The 14,600-nt window shown below is 43.3% G+C and overlaps 1 protein-coding gene and 1 pseudogene across 2 annotated transcripts in view; both read right to left on the bottom strand.

Annotated features, from left to right (window-relative positions):
• LOC139159774 (zinc finger protein 665-like) overlaps positions 1-1,690 on the bottom strand; it is a 16,301-nt gene extending 14,611 nt beyond the window's left edge. For both annotated transcript variants that reach the window (XM_070737160.1, XM_070737161.1), the window contains exon 1: positions 1,494-1,690. The gene's annotated coding sequence lies outside the window, so the exon portion shown is untranslated. The remainder of the gene's footprint in view (positions 1-1,493) is intronic.
• The window catches only part of LOC139159214 (zinc finger protein 585A-like), a 20,368-nt pseudogene extending 5,768 nt beyond the window's left edge, over positions 1-14,600 (bottom strand).

Genomic DNA, 14,600 nt, shown 5'->3' with positions numbered 1-14,600 from the left:
AGATTATACTGTAGAGTTATATACATAGAAATGATATAAAAATAATAATTTTAGCAATAGCACTGTTAATTCAAAAGTTTGAAATATATCAACAGTCTGTTAAATATGAGGTGAATTTGGATAGGAATACTCAGGGGAAGGTAAAGAGGGAGGAAGTAGAAGGGGGAGGGAAGGAATGAGAATGTAGAGATAGAAATAGAAGGTATGAAGATAGAGGGAGGGGAGCAGGGAAGACGGACTGATGAATAAGAGGTGAAAACTGGTGAAAAATAAGATTGATTTTTGAATTGGATTAAATGTATTTATATGTGCGATTGATATACTTTAATGTAATTATGGAGGAAAAAATGCAAAACAAAGAGGAGAGAAATCAGATGGGGCAGAGCGCATGGGAAAAGGGCTGCTCTTTTTGGAGGCTGCAAGGCCACAAAGATTCATAGAAACATAGAAGATTAAGGGCAGAAAAAGACCTCATTGTCCATCTAGTCTGCCTTTATGCTATTCCTTGTATTTTTATCTTAGGATGGAAATATCTTTATCCCAGGCATGTTTAAATTCAGTTACTGTGCATTAACTAACCACGTCTGCTGGAAGTTTGTTCCAAGGATCTACTACTCTTTCAGTAAAATAATATTTTCTCATGTTGCTTTTGATCTACCCATCTTTTTTAAAGCAGAAGCAAAGAAAAGATTAGCATAAAAACAAAGGATTTTATTTTTGGCCTTTCAGACAGAGCTCAAAGAAAGAGGCTCTCTTTTGTGGGTTAAGAAAAGACTGAACTCAATTCATCTCATTTAAATTCCTTTCCTTTCCCCAAAGAAGTCAGGGTGTGTTAATACGGTAACACATTACAAATCTCAGTCAATATTTTAAAGCACCAATTTAATTTTTTTTTTTCAAATGCACTTGAGGAATTTGCATGCTCAGACACCTCGCGGTCTGAGGGATCACAGAAAGACCTCCTGAAAGATACTTCCCCCAAATCTCCTTTGCGGATTATTACTATTATTATTATTATTATTATTAATTAGATTTGTATGCCGTCCCTCTACGCAGCCTCGGGGCGGCTCACAGCAATGATAAAAACAATTTACAGTAACAAATCTAATATTAAAGTTTAAAATAACAATTTTACATTAAAAAGCCTAAAAACCGCAGAGAGGGGCGGCATATAAATTTAATAAATAATAATAACAACGAATTTAATAAATAGTATATTAAAAAAACATGCACACAAACATATCATACAAACATCCACTTGGAGCCCCCAGGGAACTCTTGGCCTGGCGAGGGGTGGCAGATCCAGCCCAGGGACGGAGCCCCCTTTGCCCCCCTGGAGGGAACCACTTACTCCCTGCAGGCAACGCCAGAGCCGGATCTCCCCGAGGAAATCGCTGCAAGCCGAAGAGTGGGATGCGCAGCTCCCGTCCTGCTGGTGGGGAAAAGATCTGGCAGGAAGGGCAGCCTGGAGGCCGGAGGGAAAGAATCCTTACCTGCGCGGAACAGGATGCAGGAACTTGTCCCGAGCGATCCAGCATCGATCCTCCAAGGAGGAACCGCGATTCACGGAGTTCAGCGGAAATCCAGACAGTGGGAGGAGAGAAGCGAGGACGGAACTTCCGCTCTCCTTTTGGCCCCGCCCCTTTCTCGTTCTCTCCACTTTCCCCTCCGCCCCACCACTTAAATATCCCCCTCAGCCATTACCACGTGCTCAGAAACTTCCTCTGTTCCCTCTGATGGGCGTCGGTGTGGAGGGTTCCGCTGCCCATGGTCGCCCTCTGCAGGCTGCAAGCGGGATTTCTTCATTCCCGGAGAGCCCAAGGCAGGAAAGTGGAATGTTTAGGGGAGGAGCCCAGATCACGTTCTTGTTCCCAGGGAGACAACACGATATAAGCCGTGACCAGACCTCCGGCCTTCAGCGGGACAACGATTTCTGATAATTTGTACCGCGTCCCGTAGCGTTTAAAAAAATGTCCTGCTTTTTTTTGAAGATCAACTGCCGTGCAGAGTTAGCCAGCGCGGCAGTTGGTCTTCATGGGCGTCTCCAGGGTGGGTAGCCTCCCCTCAAGCCGCCCCCACCGGCCTAAATTGAACGGGTCCAAAGACGGGCTACAAGAATGGTGGACGGTCTTAAGCATAAAACGTGTGAGGAAAGACTTCATGAACTCATTCTGTATAGTCTGGAGGACAGAAGGAAAAGGGGGAATATGATCGAAACATTTAAATATGTCAAAGGGTTAAATAGGGTCCAGGAGGGTTTTAATAGGAAAATGAACACAAGAACAAGGGGGCACAATCTGAGGTTAGTTGGGGGAAAGATCAAAAGCAACATGAGAAAGTATTATTTTACTGAAAGAGTAGTAGATGCTTGGAACAAACTTCCAGCAGACGTGGTTGATAAATCCACAGATGCCTGGGATAAACATATATCCATCCTAAGATAAAATACATAAAATAGTATGAGGGCAGACTAGATGGACAATGAGGTCTTTTTCTGCTGTCAATCTTCTATGTTTCTATATCCTCCTGGATATGACCCGGACGGATCCCTGAAGAGGCAGGCGGAGCCGGTACCTGGTAGGAGAAAGCAGAAGCGACCGGGCGTTTGACAAGCCTCTGCAGCTCGGGAGGTTCCCCTTCTTTCCTCCGCCTCCCGTGTCCTTCTGGCCGGCTCCTTCATTAAGAAAGACTTGGAGGCTCAGCTGCTGAGCCCCTTCTCACACCCCCCTCCTCTTTTTCCTCCGCCTCCCCCCCCATCATGACACCACCTTAAAACAGGCTCTGGATCGCTCTTTTGCTCATCCCAGCTCACTGAAACAACGGGGGAGGCAGAGAGGAAGAGAGAGAGAAAGAGAGGGAGAAAAAAGAGAGGGGGAGGGAGGGAGAGAGAGAAGGGGGCTGCTAGCTCCTCCCCCTCCTCTTTTTCCTCCACCTTCCCCCCCAACTCAGGCACCACCTGAAAACTAGCTCACAATCCCCCCCTTTGATCCCAGCATCATTGAAACAACGGGGAGGCAGGAAGGGAGAGAGAAAGAGAGGGAGAAAACAGAGAGGGGGGGGAGCTAAGGAGGGAGAGAGATAAGGGGGCTGCTAGCTCCTTCTCCCCCCTCCTATTTTTCCTCCACCTTCCCTCCCAACTCAGGCACCACCTGAAAACTAACTCACAATCCCCCCCCTTTGATCCCAGCATCATTGAAACAATGGAGGAGGCAGGAAGGGGGGGGGGGTAAGGAAAAAAAGAGAGAAAGAGAGGGAGAAAAAAGAGGGAGGGGGAGAGAGAAGTGGGCTGCTGAGCTCCTTCTCCCCCCTCCTCTTTTCCCTCCACTTCCCCCCCCCAACTCAGGCACTACCTGAAAACTAACTCAGGATCCCCCCTTTGATCCCAGCATCATTGATACAAAGGAAGAGGCTGGAAGGAACAGGGGGGGGTTAAGAAAAAAAGAGAGAGGGAGAAAAAAGAGAGGAAGGGAGGGAAGGAGGGGTAGAGAGAAGGGGGCTGCTGAGCTCCTTCTCCCCCCTCTTTTTCCTCCACTTTCTCCCCAAATCAGCCACAGCACCACCTTAAAACTAACTCACCATCCCAGCATCACTGAAACAACGGGAGGAGGGAGGAAGAGAGAGAGAGAGAGACAGGGAGGAAGAAAGAGAGAAAAAGAGAGGGGAGAGGGAGAAAAAAGGATGGAATGAATTAAGAAAGAAAGGAAGAAGAAAGGAGAGAGAGAAAAAAGGAGGGAGAGAAAGAGAAAAATAGAGAGAAAGGGGGGAAGAGAGAGAGAGAAAATAGGATGGAAGGGAGAGAAAGAGGAAGAAAGGAATAAGGAAAAAGGGAGAGAAAGAGAAAAATAGAGAGAAAGGGGGAAGAGAGAGAGAAAATAGGATGGAAGGGAGAGAAAGAGGAAGAAAGAAAGAAAAAGAAAGAAGGAATGAAGAAAGAGAAAAATAGAGAGAAAGGGAGGAAGAGAGAAAGAGAAAAAAATAATTTCTTTTGCTCCATGGACCAAATTTTTAATCAAACCCCCCCCCCCCCCCCAAAAAAAAATAGTGTCCCTCTTTACCAATGTAAAAAATCTGGTCACTTTACTCATGCTCAAAGTCCTTCACTGGGATTTATCTAGATTCCGAGCTGCCCCACCTAACAAAACCCTCAGGGAGGAGGGTGGGAAAGGCCTTGGGCTGCCTCTTAATAAAGGCAGCTTCTCTGGTGGACATCTTGACTGGTTTTCATTTCTTATCTGATTGGAACCAACGTCTAAGGTGCTTTTCAAAATGCTGGTGAGTCCCAGCAATCTATAGCTGCCTTTTTTGGTAGCTGCTAGAAGACTTTGTTGGTCTTCCCTCTAAATTGGATAGTAAATATTGTGTTTTAACTGGTGGGAGTTTTTAATATAGAAATCTTCAGGGCTGACAGTGGTCTGTAACCGGCACTGGTATAGTGTTTGTGTAACCATTACGACCACTTTAAACTAACACACACTAACATCACATTGCAAATTGCCAAATTAACTATTCATACTAACTGATTACAGAGTTCAAAGTCACACTTCCTGTGACCTGTAAGTTCTAAGGAAGAGGTGGTCCAATTAATCAGGAGTGCGTCAGGCACATGTCGGTAGCCATCAATGATCTGCCTTTACGTGCAGGAGTCCATCCAAATCTCCAGAACATTTTTCTTAAAGTTCATCCGAAATCTACTCCTTTTAATTCAACCTTGGAAGTCAGAAGTGTCCCGCTAGAAAAGATGGAGTCAAAAGAATCAAGATGGCGGCTGTTCTAAAGGGCGACATGTATAAAGCTAAAAAGCAGCAGGACCTTGACTGCAAAGCTTAGCAAAGTCAAGTATATGGCCATCTTGAACTCTCCTCCCATGACCTGAAAACATTCATCTTCATTATTTTGAACAATAATTTTATTTAGGGTTTTATACAAAAGATCAAACAAAGGAACTTAATGCAAATATGTGTGCATGAATATATTTAAAAGTCAAGATGGGGAAAAATAAAAATAAACCCTTCCAAAAGACATAATAGCAAAAATAAAGTTTCCCTCTTCCTCCTCAGCCAGCAGATTCAACAACCTCTATAATTCACGTATTTCTAAATAATCAGATGCTTCTTCATCTCAAGTCTCAGCCCATTTTTCTCCTCTTTGAATCTCTGGTTCTCCTCAACAAAACTCTTATTATTATTATTTTAAATACGGTATACTTTATTTGTAAATATAGAAAAAGAGGGGAAAAAGGTAAATAGGGAGAGGATGGGGGGGTAGGAAGGAGTGTACAGAAAAGAAAAAAGGGAGGGGGTGGGAGGAAATGGGGAATCAGAGTACGAAATCAAGCAGTTCAGGTAAGCAGTACAATTATACATTGTAAAGTATAAATTATAATACATATAATTTTGGGTAGAGATGTTGTATTTCATAAACGTTAATAAACAAAAAATAGAGAGTATCAAGGATTTCCTTAGGTTATGGTAATAAATGTTACATCTCCTATTAATATGTGTTGGCTAATAACAAATTAATGAAAATATTTTCTAAATTTGAAGAGTAGAAAGAGAGTGAGAAGAAAAAAAAGGGAAAAGGGGGGGGAAGAGAATAAATATAAGAAAGGAAAAAGTGCAGGAAGGAAAAGAAAGATCTGCGTGTGACGCAGACGTTTTCAGGGACGGCTTTTGTAAGAAAGTGGTAGGGGGAGTACGTGTATAATATAGTAAATGTATTTTATATATATAAGAAGAAAAAGAAATGAGGTGAAAAAAGAAAATAAGGAAGTATATGTTAGTAAATATTAGTAGTGATATGTTGTGTAATATGTATTGAATTAATCTAAAGATGGATAAAAAGAGATATGATATAAATTTTGTTGCAAATTAATTGGTTTTTGGTGCTAAGTCTTTTAGTTGATTTAAGTTTAATTGAAACGTTCAAAAGTAGGATATAGTTTATGATTTGATAAAATAGTGATTTTATAATGCAAAAATTTGATATTTTTTGGTGAAACCCATTTATATTAGTTTTCCCATATTTCATAATATTCTGAGTCTTTTTTGTTTTGTGTTTCCATTGCTGTTTTAGACATTTCGGCACACTCTATAATTTTTGTAATTACTACCAGTAATGAAGGTGTTTGGTCTCGTTTCCAAAATTAGGGACGTAACCCGAGGACTATCAGTACACTGCAAAACATTATATATACTCCCCAAACATTGGTTAAGTCTTTTGTGTAATCATGCTGGTAAGTTTATTTATTTATTTATTTATTATTTATTTATTAGATTTGTATGCCACCCCTCTCCGTAGACTCGGGGCGGCTAACAACAATAATAAGAAACAGCATAAAACAAATCTAATATTTAAATTACTAAATTACTAGTACTAAATTATTAATGCAGCTTTGCGAGCAAAACATCCTCACTTCCCCAACACCAAGCAATTGTACTATTTCCCTTCTGTCACTCTGTGAAATTGTTGATGAATGGTAAAGTGTGTCTTTTGAAAAAAACAATATTTTTCACAATTGAAGAGATTTCTCTCTCCTATTGACTTTCCGCTGCATTTTTAGTTTTGATTTACAGTGAAAAAGTTTCCCACACTCTGCACACTTGTGATGCAAGTCTCCTGTGATTTCTGATGTGCCTGCAAAGTGTTAAAGGTTGGGAAAAAACATTTTCCACATTTCAGACATTTTTGTCCCCCATGTGGATACGTTGATGGCTCACAAGATGATGTTTCCGTGAAAAACATTTATCACACTCTGGGCATTTGTGGGGTTTCTCTCCTGTATGGATTCGGCTGTGAACTGTAACGTAAGAGGAATGAGCAAATGATCTCCCACATTCTAAACACTTGTAATTTTTTTCCCCCGTGTGAATTTTCACATGACTTTTAAGGGCTGATGAGGTTTTATAAAATCTTCCACAGTCGATGCACTGATATGGCTTCTCCCTTGAGTGGGTTTTATGATGTCTCCAAAGGTCTTGCTTTTGAGCAAAACCTTTTCCACATTCTATGCAGCTGTATGGCTTCTCTACCGTGTGGACACTCTGATGCCTTCTAAAGTGGTGTTTTTGGGAAAAGCCTTTCCCACACTCCCCACATTTGAATGGCTTCTCACCTGTGTGGATTCTCTCGTGATTCTTAACTTCTGTTTGTGTAGCAAAAATTTTCCCACACTCCACACAGTCATAGGGTTTCTCTCCTTTGTGCCACCTCTGGTGTTTCCGAAGGTCAGAACAATTCACAAATCTCCTCTCGCATTCTGTGCATTGATAGGGTCTCTCTCCAGTGTGAATTCTCTGATGTACCACCAGGGCTGATTTCTGGGTAAAACATTTCCCACATTCGAGGCACTTTTCATTTTTCTCCCCTGTGTGTGTTTTCCAATGAAGCCGAAGATGTGAACTCTGGCTAAAATGTTTTCCGCACTCAAAGCATTTGTAAGATTTGATTCCTGCATGAATCTTCTCATGGATCCCAAGACTTGACTTCTGAGCAAAGCTCTTCCCACATTCCCAACACTTGTAAGGTTTCTCCCCTGTGTGGATTCTCTCATGGCTTCTGAGATGGGCTTTTTCACGAAAAAATTTCCCACATTCAGACATTGATAGGGTCTCTCTCCAGTGTGGATTTTCTGATGGCTCACCAGGGTTGATTTGTGGGTAAAACATTTCCCACATTCGAGGCACTTTTCATTTTTCTCCCCTGTGTGTGTTTTACAATGAATCTGAAGAGATGAACTCCGATAAAACATTTTCCACACTCAAAGCATTTGAAAGATTTGATTCCTGCATGGATCTTCTTATGTCGCCGAAGACCTGAATTCCAAGAAAAGCTCTTCCCACATTCCCAACACTTGTAAGGTTTCTCCCCTGTATGAAGTCTCTCGTGGTTTCTGAGAGTGGCTTTTTCACGGAAAAATTTCCCACATTCCAGACATTGATAGGGTTTCTCTCCAGTGTGGATTTTCTGATGTAAAAGAAGGTGTGACTTTCGACTAGAGCAATGGCCACATTCCTCACACTTATAGGCTTTTTGTGTTGGGGGCTTTCTGAGATCGTTGGGGTTTTTCCCAGAGAAGGATTTCTCAGCCTCCAAACCTTGACTGGATCTATTTCCTACATGGTCCTTCCTGTGGGCCAAAAGGAGGCACCTGCGAGCAAAGGATTTCCCACACTCTGAGCATTCATGGGTTCTTCTGGAGGTTCTTGGCAGGCTGCTTGTGTCTGATGGGGGATCCAAGAGTTTCCCAGGCTCCATGTCCTATGGCGGTTGTGCCTTGGGATGAATTTCTACTATTTCTTATTAGTTGTCTTGACGATAAATCTTTGGTCACAGCTGTTTTCCCTCCTGGTGGAACAAGAAAGAAGATGAGAATCACAAAATTGTTGAAGGCAAAATGCCGACATATATAAACCACTCAGAGAGTGCTGTAAAGTTCTATGTATCTAAGTCAAAGTGCCGTTGCTAATAACAACTGCAACAGTGAGGGTGGAATTGCAGCTCTTGAGCAAAGCGGTCATGTGATATCTCACGTAATGACCCCCTTCCTCAACAATTGAAATTGCAGCCCAGTTAAAGTTCTAACTCCAGGACTGCCTATAGGAAACAAAAATAATGAATGCAAACACTTTCATTGTTTTGCCGTTTTGTCAAAGAAAGATAAAAGACAAATGGAGGCAAATATACGTCAGCAGGATCAGAGATTTGGCCTTCCGAGCTTTCAGTTTTGTCTTATTTATTTATCTATTGGATTTGTATGCCGCCTGTCTCCGAAGACTCGAGGCCAGCGTTTCATGTAAGCTGCGCGCGTGTGCGCGCCCCCCAAAATACCCTCCCGCGCACCCTTTTTCATGGGCGCGCGCTCCCCATCCCTCTGCCAGCCCACCGGGGGGGGGGGGGCGGGGAAGTGCCGGCAGTAGAAGGGAAGGGAACTGTGGCCACCCCTGCCTCCCCACGGGGCCTCCGGCCTCCTCGCGCTCCTGGCCTCTCGGCCCAGCCCCCCACCCGCCCGATCCACCCCCTCTTCTACTCTGCCGCCTCCTGTCTTGGAGTGTGACTTCCCCTGCGGCGGTGGCCGCTTCTCAGGACGAAAGCGCTCCCAGCCAGGGGGCTGCGAGAGAGGGCTTTCTCCGTGCGCTTCGGGAATGCCCGCCCCGCCCCTCTCGCAGCCCCTTCGCTGGGAGCGCTTTCGTCCCAGACTTCCAGCAAGGGGGCTGCAGTAGAGGCAGGGCAGGCGTTCCCGAATTGCTCAGAGAAAGTGCTCTTGCAGCCCCCTTGCCGTCGGTGCCTCCTTTCCGGAGCTCCGCCTCACAGCTGATCACCCTGCCGCCGCCCCACGGCTACTGCCCAATGCCGCTGCTGAGAGAAAGAGAGAAAGGGGGGGAGAGATAGCAAGAGAGAGAAGAGAAAGAAAGCAATAGAGAGAAAGAAAACAACAGAGAAAGACAGAGAGATGAAAGGGGGGAGAGAGAGATAGCAAGAGAGAAGAGAAAGAAAGCAATAGAGAGAGAGAAAGAAAACAAGAGAGAAAGAGAGAGAGATGAAAGGGGGGAGAGAGAGAGATAGCAAGTGAGAGAAGAGAAAGAAAGCGTGAGAGAGAAAGAAAGCAATAGAGAGAGAGAAAGAAACGAGAGAGAGAGAGAGAGAGAGAGAGAGAGAGAGCAAGAGGGGGGGAGAGAGAGAGAAATGGCTCTTGATTTAAAGCATATGGTAAAAAGCACCCAAATAATAACAGAGAAAAAAAATCCACCCGTTTGTGTGTGTGTGTGTGTGTGTGTGAAATCTTGAACCATTTCCAATAGCTCACCTGTTATTGGAAATGGTTCAAGAGTTCACACACACACACAGGGGGGGAGGAGACAGGGATGGAAAAAGAGGAGAAGATAGAAATAAAATAGATTTTGGTTTTGTTTTATTATTAATATCTTTTAATAAAAAAGGAAGGGAATTTTTTTCTTATTTATTTATTTATTTATTCATTCATTCATTCATTCTTCTATGCCGCCCAGTCCCAAAGGGACTGTCGCTCATACACTATACTTTTCCGCCCACACCGAAAAAAAATTACAGGGAACATTGCTCGGGGCGGCTTACAGCAATCATAAAAACAGTGTAAAATAATAATCCAATACTAAAAACGATTAAAAACCCATTAATATAAAAAAACCAAACATACATACAGACATACCATGCATAAAATTGTAAATGCCTAGGGAGAAAGGGAATCTCAATTCCCCCATGTCTGGCGGCAGAGGTGGGTTTTAAGTAGCTTACGAAAGGCAAGGAGGGTGGGGGCAATTCTAATCTCTGGGGGGAGTTGGTTCCAGAGGGCTGGGGCTGACACAGAGAAGGCTCTTCCCCTGGGTCCCGCCAAGCGGCATTGTTTAGTCGACGGGACCCGGAGAAGGCCCACTCTGTGGGACCTAACTGGTCGCTGGGATTCGTGCAGCAGAAGGCGGTCCCGGAGATAATTTGGTCCGGTGCCATGAAGGGCTTTATAGGTCATGACCAACACTTTGAATTGTGACCGGAAACTGATCGGCAACCAATGCAGACTGCGGAGTGTTGGTGTAACATGGGCATACCTTGGGAAGCCCATGATTGCTCTCACAGCTGCATTCTGCACGATCTGAAGTTTCCGAACACTATTCAAAGGCAGCCCCATGTAGAGAACATTACAGTAGTCGAACCTCGAGGTGATGAGGGCGTGAGTGACTGTGAGCAGTGAATCCCGGTCCAAATAGGGCTGCAACTGGTGCACCAGGCGAACCTGGGCAAACGCCCCCCTCGCTACAGCTGAAAGATGTTTTTCTAATGTGAGCTGTGGATCGAGGAGGACGCCCAAGTTGTGGACCCTCTCTGAGGGGGTCAATGATTCTCCCCGCAGGAGCCCATCCGCAGGGAACCTCCCTCCAGCAGAGTGTGTGCTGTTCTATGTGTGCTGCGGTTGTGTGTTGACCGACCCAAACTGGAACCATTAGGAAAAAAACAAATGCTTACGTTGCAAACTACGATTTCGATGGGCCAAACCAGCAGGATGGAGCCCACCAAGGACCGCAATGCATAGTGGTGAGTAGGAAAACTCAAAGGAAGATGAGAGAGATCAGATGGGGAAGACAAGACTGAATCATAATTCAAAAAACCTTAATATTTGGAAGAATGTATAAATTGTAAAACTAATATTTATCTACATAAGATATGTTTGAATTACTATGAATATGAGATTTTAATATAAGTTGATAATTACAATATTGATTTTTGTATTAGGCATTTAGAAATGGTTGAAATAAGGGAAAACAAGAGAGGAATAAAAATATCAAGGAAGGAGAGAAAGCAATGTGGCAGGAGGTATGAGAGATAATAACTATCCTGTAGAGTTAAGCCCTAGCAATGAATTTGGAATAAACATTGAATTAATAGGTGGTAGACCCAGGAGAAAAAACTAGGCTAAGAGGCAGCATTCATAATAATAATAATAATAATAATAATAATAATAATAATAATAATAATTTATTAGATTCGTATGCCGCCCCTCTCCGAAGACTCAGGGCGGCTCACAACAATAATAAAAAAAAAATATAGCGAAACAAATCTAATATTAAAAAAGAAGTTTATAAAACCCTATCATATTTAAAACCAAACAACACATACATACCAAACATAAAATATAAAGAGCCTGGGGGAAAGGTGTCTCAACTCCCCCATGCCTGGCGAAATAGGTGGGTCTTGAGTAGTTTACGAAAGAGAAGGAGGGTGGGGGCCGTTCTAATCTCCCAGGGGGAGTTGATTCCAGAGGGCCGGGCCCATCACAGAGAAGGCTCTTCCCCTTGGGGCCCGCCAAACGACATTGTTTAGTCGACGGGACCCGGAGAAGGCCAACTCTGTGGGACCTTATCGGTCGCTGGGATTCGTGCGGTAGCAGGCAGTTGCGGAGGTATTCTGGTCCAATACTATGTAGGCTTTAAAGGTCATAACCAACACTTTGAATTGTGACCGGACACTGATCGGCAGCCAAGGCAGACCACGGAGTGTTGTAGAAACGTGGGCGAATCTTGGAAGCCCCACGATGGCTCTCGCGGCCACATTCTGCACAATCTGAAGTTTCCTAACACTTTTCAAAGGTAGCCCCATGTAGAGAGCGTTGCAGTAATCGAACCTCGAGGTGATGAGGGCGTGAGCGACTGTGAGCAATGACTCCCTGTCCAAATAGGGTCGCAACTGGTGCACCAGGCGAACCTTGGAAAACGCCCTCCTCGACGCAGCCGAAAGATGATGTTCCAATATAATTAAATTGGTGTAAGATGTACCTAGATTATACTGTAGAGTTATATACATAGAAATGATATAAAAATAATAATTTTAGCAATAGCACTGTTAATTCAAAAGTTTGAAATACAGTATATAAACAGTCTGTTAAATAGGAGGTGAATTTGGATAGGAATACTCAGGAGAAGGTAAAGAGGGAGGTAGAGGTAGAAGGGGGAGGGAAGGAATGAGAATGTAGAGATAGAAATAGAAGGAAGAAGCAGAGAGAAGTAGCAGAAAGATGAATGAGGGAGATGAAGATAGAGGGAGGGGAGCAGGGAAGACGGACTGATGAATAAGAGGTGAAAACTGGTGCAAAATAAGATTGATTTTTGAATTGGATTAAATGTATGTATATGTGTGATTGATATACTTTACTATATGTGTGTATTGACATATAAATGGAATTATAGAGGGGGGAAATGCAAAAAAAAAAGAGGGGCAGAGCGCATTGGGAAAGGGCTGCTCTATTTCCTGCTCTTTTTGGAGGCTGCAAGGCCACAAAGATTCATAGAAACATAGAAGATTGGCGGCAGAAAAAGACCTCACGGTCCATCTAGTCTGCCCTTATGCTATTCCTTGTATTTTTATTTTAGGATGGATATTTCTTTATCCCAGGCATGTTTAAATTCAGTTACTGTGGATTTACCAACCACGTCTGCTGGAAGTTTGTTCCAAGGATCTACTACTCTTTCAGTAAAATAATATTTTCTCATGTTGCTTTTGATCTTTCCCCCAACTAAATTCAGATTGTGTCCCCTTGTTCTTGTGTTCACTTTCCTATTAAAAACACTTCCCTCCTGGACCTTATTTAACCCTTTAACATATTTAAATGTTTCGATCATGTCCCCCCTTTTCCTTCTGTCCTCCAGACTGAGTTCATTAAGTCTTTCCTGATATGTTTTATGCTTCAGACCTTCCACCATTCTTGTAGCCCGTCTTTGGACCTGTTCAATTTTATCAATATCTTTTTGTAGGTGAGATCTCCAGAACTGAACACAGTATTATTCCAAATGTGGTCTCACCAGTGCTCTATATAGCAGGATCACAATCTCCCTTTTCCTGCTTGTTATACCTCTAGCTATGCAGCCAAGCATCCCGCTTGCTTTTCCTACCGCCCAACCACACTGCTCACCCATTTTGAGACTGTCAGAAATCATTACCCCTAAATCCTTCTCTTCCAGTTAGGCTTTTCATAAATTTATTTACAATTATTCAAGTGAGACTTCTGGCCATCAGCTTCTTCCAGCAGCTCCTCCCAAGACCCACTCCCTCAAAACTTCCTTTGTGCTCTGGAAAAAATTCCAGAGGAGCTCCCACATCACAGCATCTTCTAGGCAAATCAAGGAAAATACAAAACTTCGAAATTCTACATATCTTTTTTAAAGCAGAAGCAAAGAAAAGATTAGTATAAAAACAAAGGATTTTATTTTTGGCCTTTCAGACAGAGCTCAAAGAAAGAGGATCTCTTTTGTGGGTTAAGAAAAGACTGAACTCAATTCAAATCATTTAAACTCCTTTCCTTTCCCCAAAGAGGTCAGGGTGTGTTAATAACACATTACAAATCTCAGTCAATATTTTAAAGCAAATTTACTTTGTTTTTCCAAATGCACTTGAGGGATCCACATGCTCAGAGACCTCATGGTTTGCCAGATCACAGAAAGACCTCCTGAAAGATACTTCCCGCAAACCTCCTTTCCAGATGATGATGAGGATGATGGTGATGATGATTATTATTATTATTATTAATTAGATTTGTATGCCGCTCCTCTACGCAGATTCGGGGCGGCTCACAGCAATGATAAAAACAATATACAGTAACAAATCTAATATTAAAGTTTAAAATAACAATTTTACATTAAAAAGTCTAAAAACCCCAGAGAGGGGCGGCATACAAATTTAATAAATAATAAATTTAATAAATAATAATAATACATTTAATAAATAATGCGAGGGGTGGCAGATCCAGCACAGGGACGGAGCCCCCTTTGCTCCCCTGGAGGGAAAGGAGGCAACCACTTACTCCCTGCAGGGAACGCCAGAGGAAATCCCTGCAAGCCGAAGAGTGGGATGCGCAGCTCCCTTCCTGCTGGTGGGGAAAAGATCTGGCAGGAAGGGCAGCCTGGAGGCCGGAGGGAAAGAATCCTTACCTGCGCGGAACACGATGCAGCAGCTTGTCCCGGGCGATCCAGTATCGATCCTCCAAGGAGGAACCGCGATTCACGGAGTTCAGCGGAAATCCAGAGAGTGGGAGGGGAGAAGCGAGGACGGAACTTCCTCTCTCCTTTTGGCTCCGCCCC

This window comes from Erythrolamprus reginae, chromosome 2, assembly GCF_031021105.1.
Source record: "Erythrolamprus reginae isolate rEryReg1 chromosome 2, rEryReg1.hap1, whole genome shotgun sequence".
In the NCBI taxonomy this organism is placed as follows: Eukaryota; Metazoa; Chordata; class Lepidosauria; order Squamata; family Dipsadidae; genus Erythrolamprus; species Erythrolamprus reginae.
The sequence above is the reverse complement of the archived record's forward strand: the minus strand, read 5'-3'. Positions and strand labels throughout refer to the sequence as shown.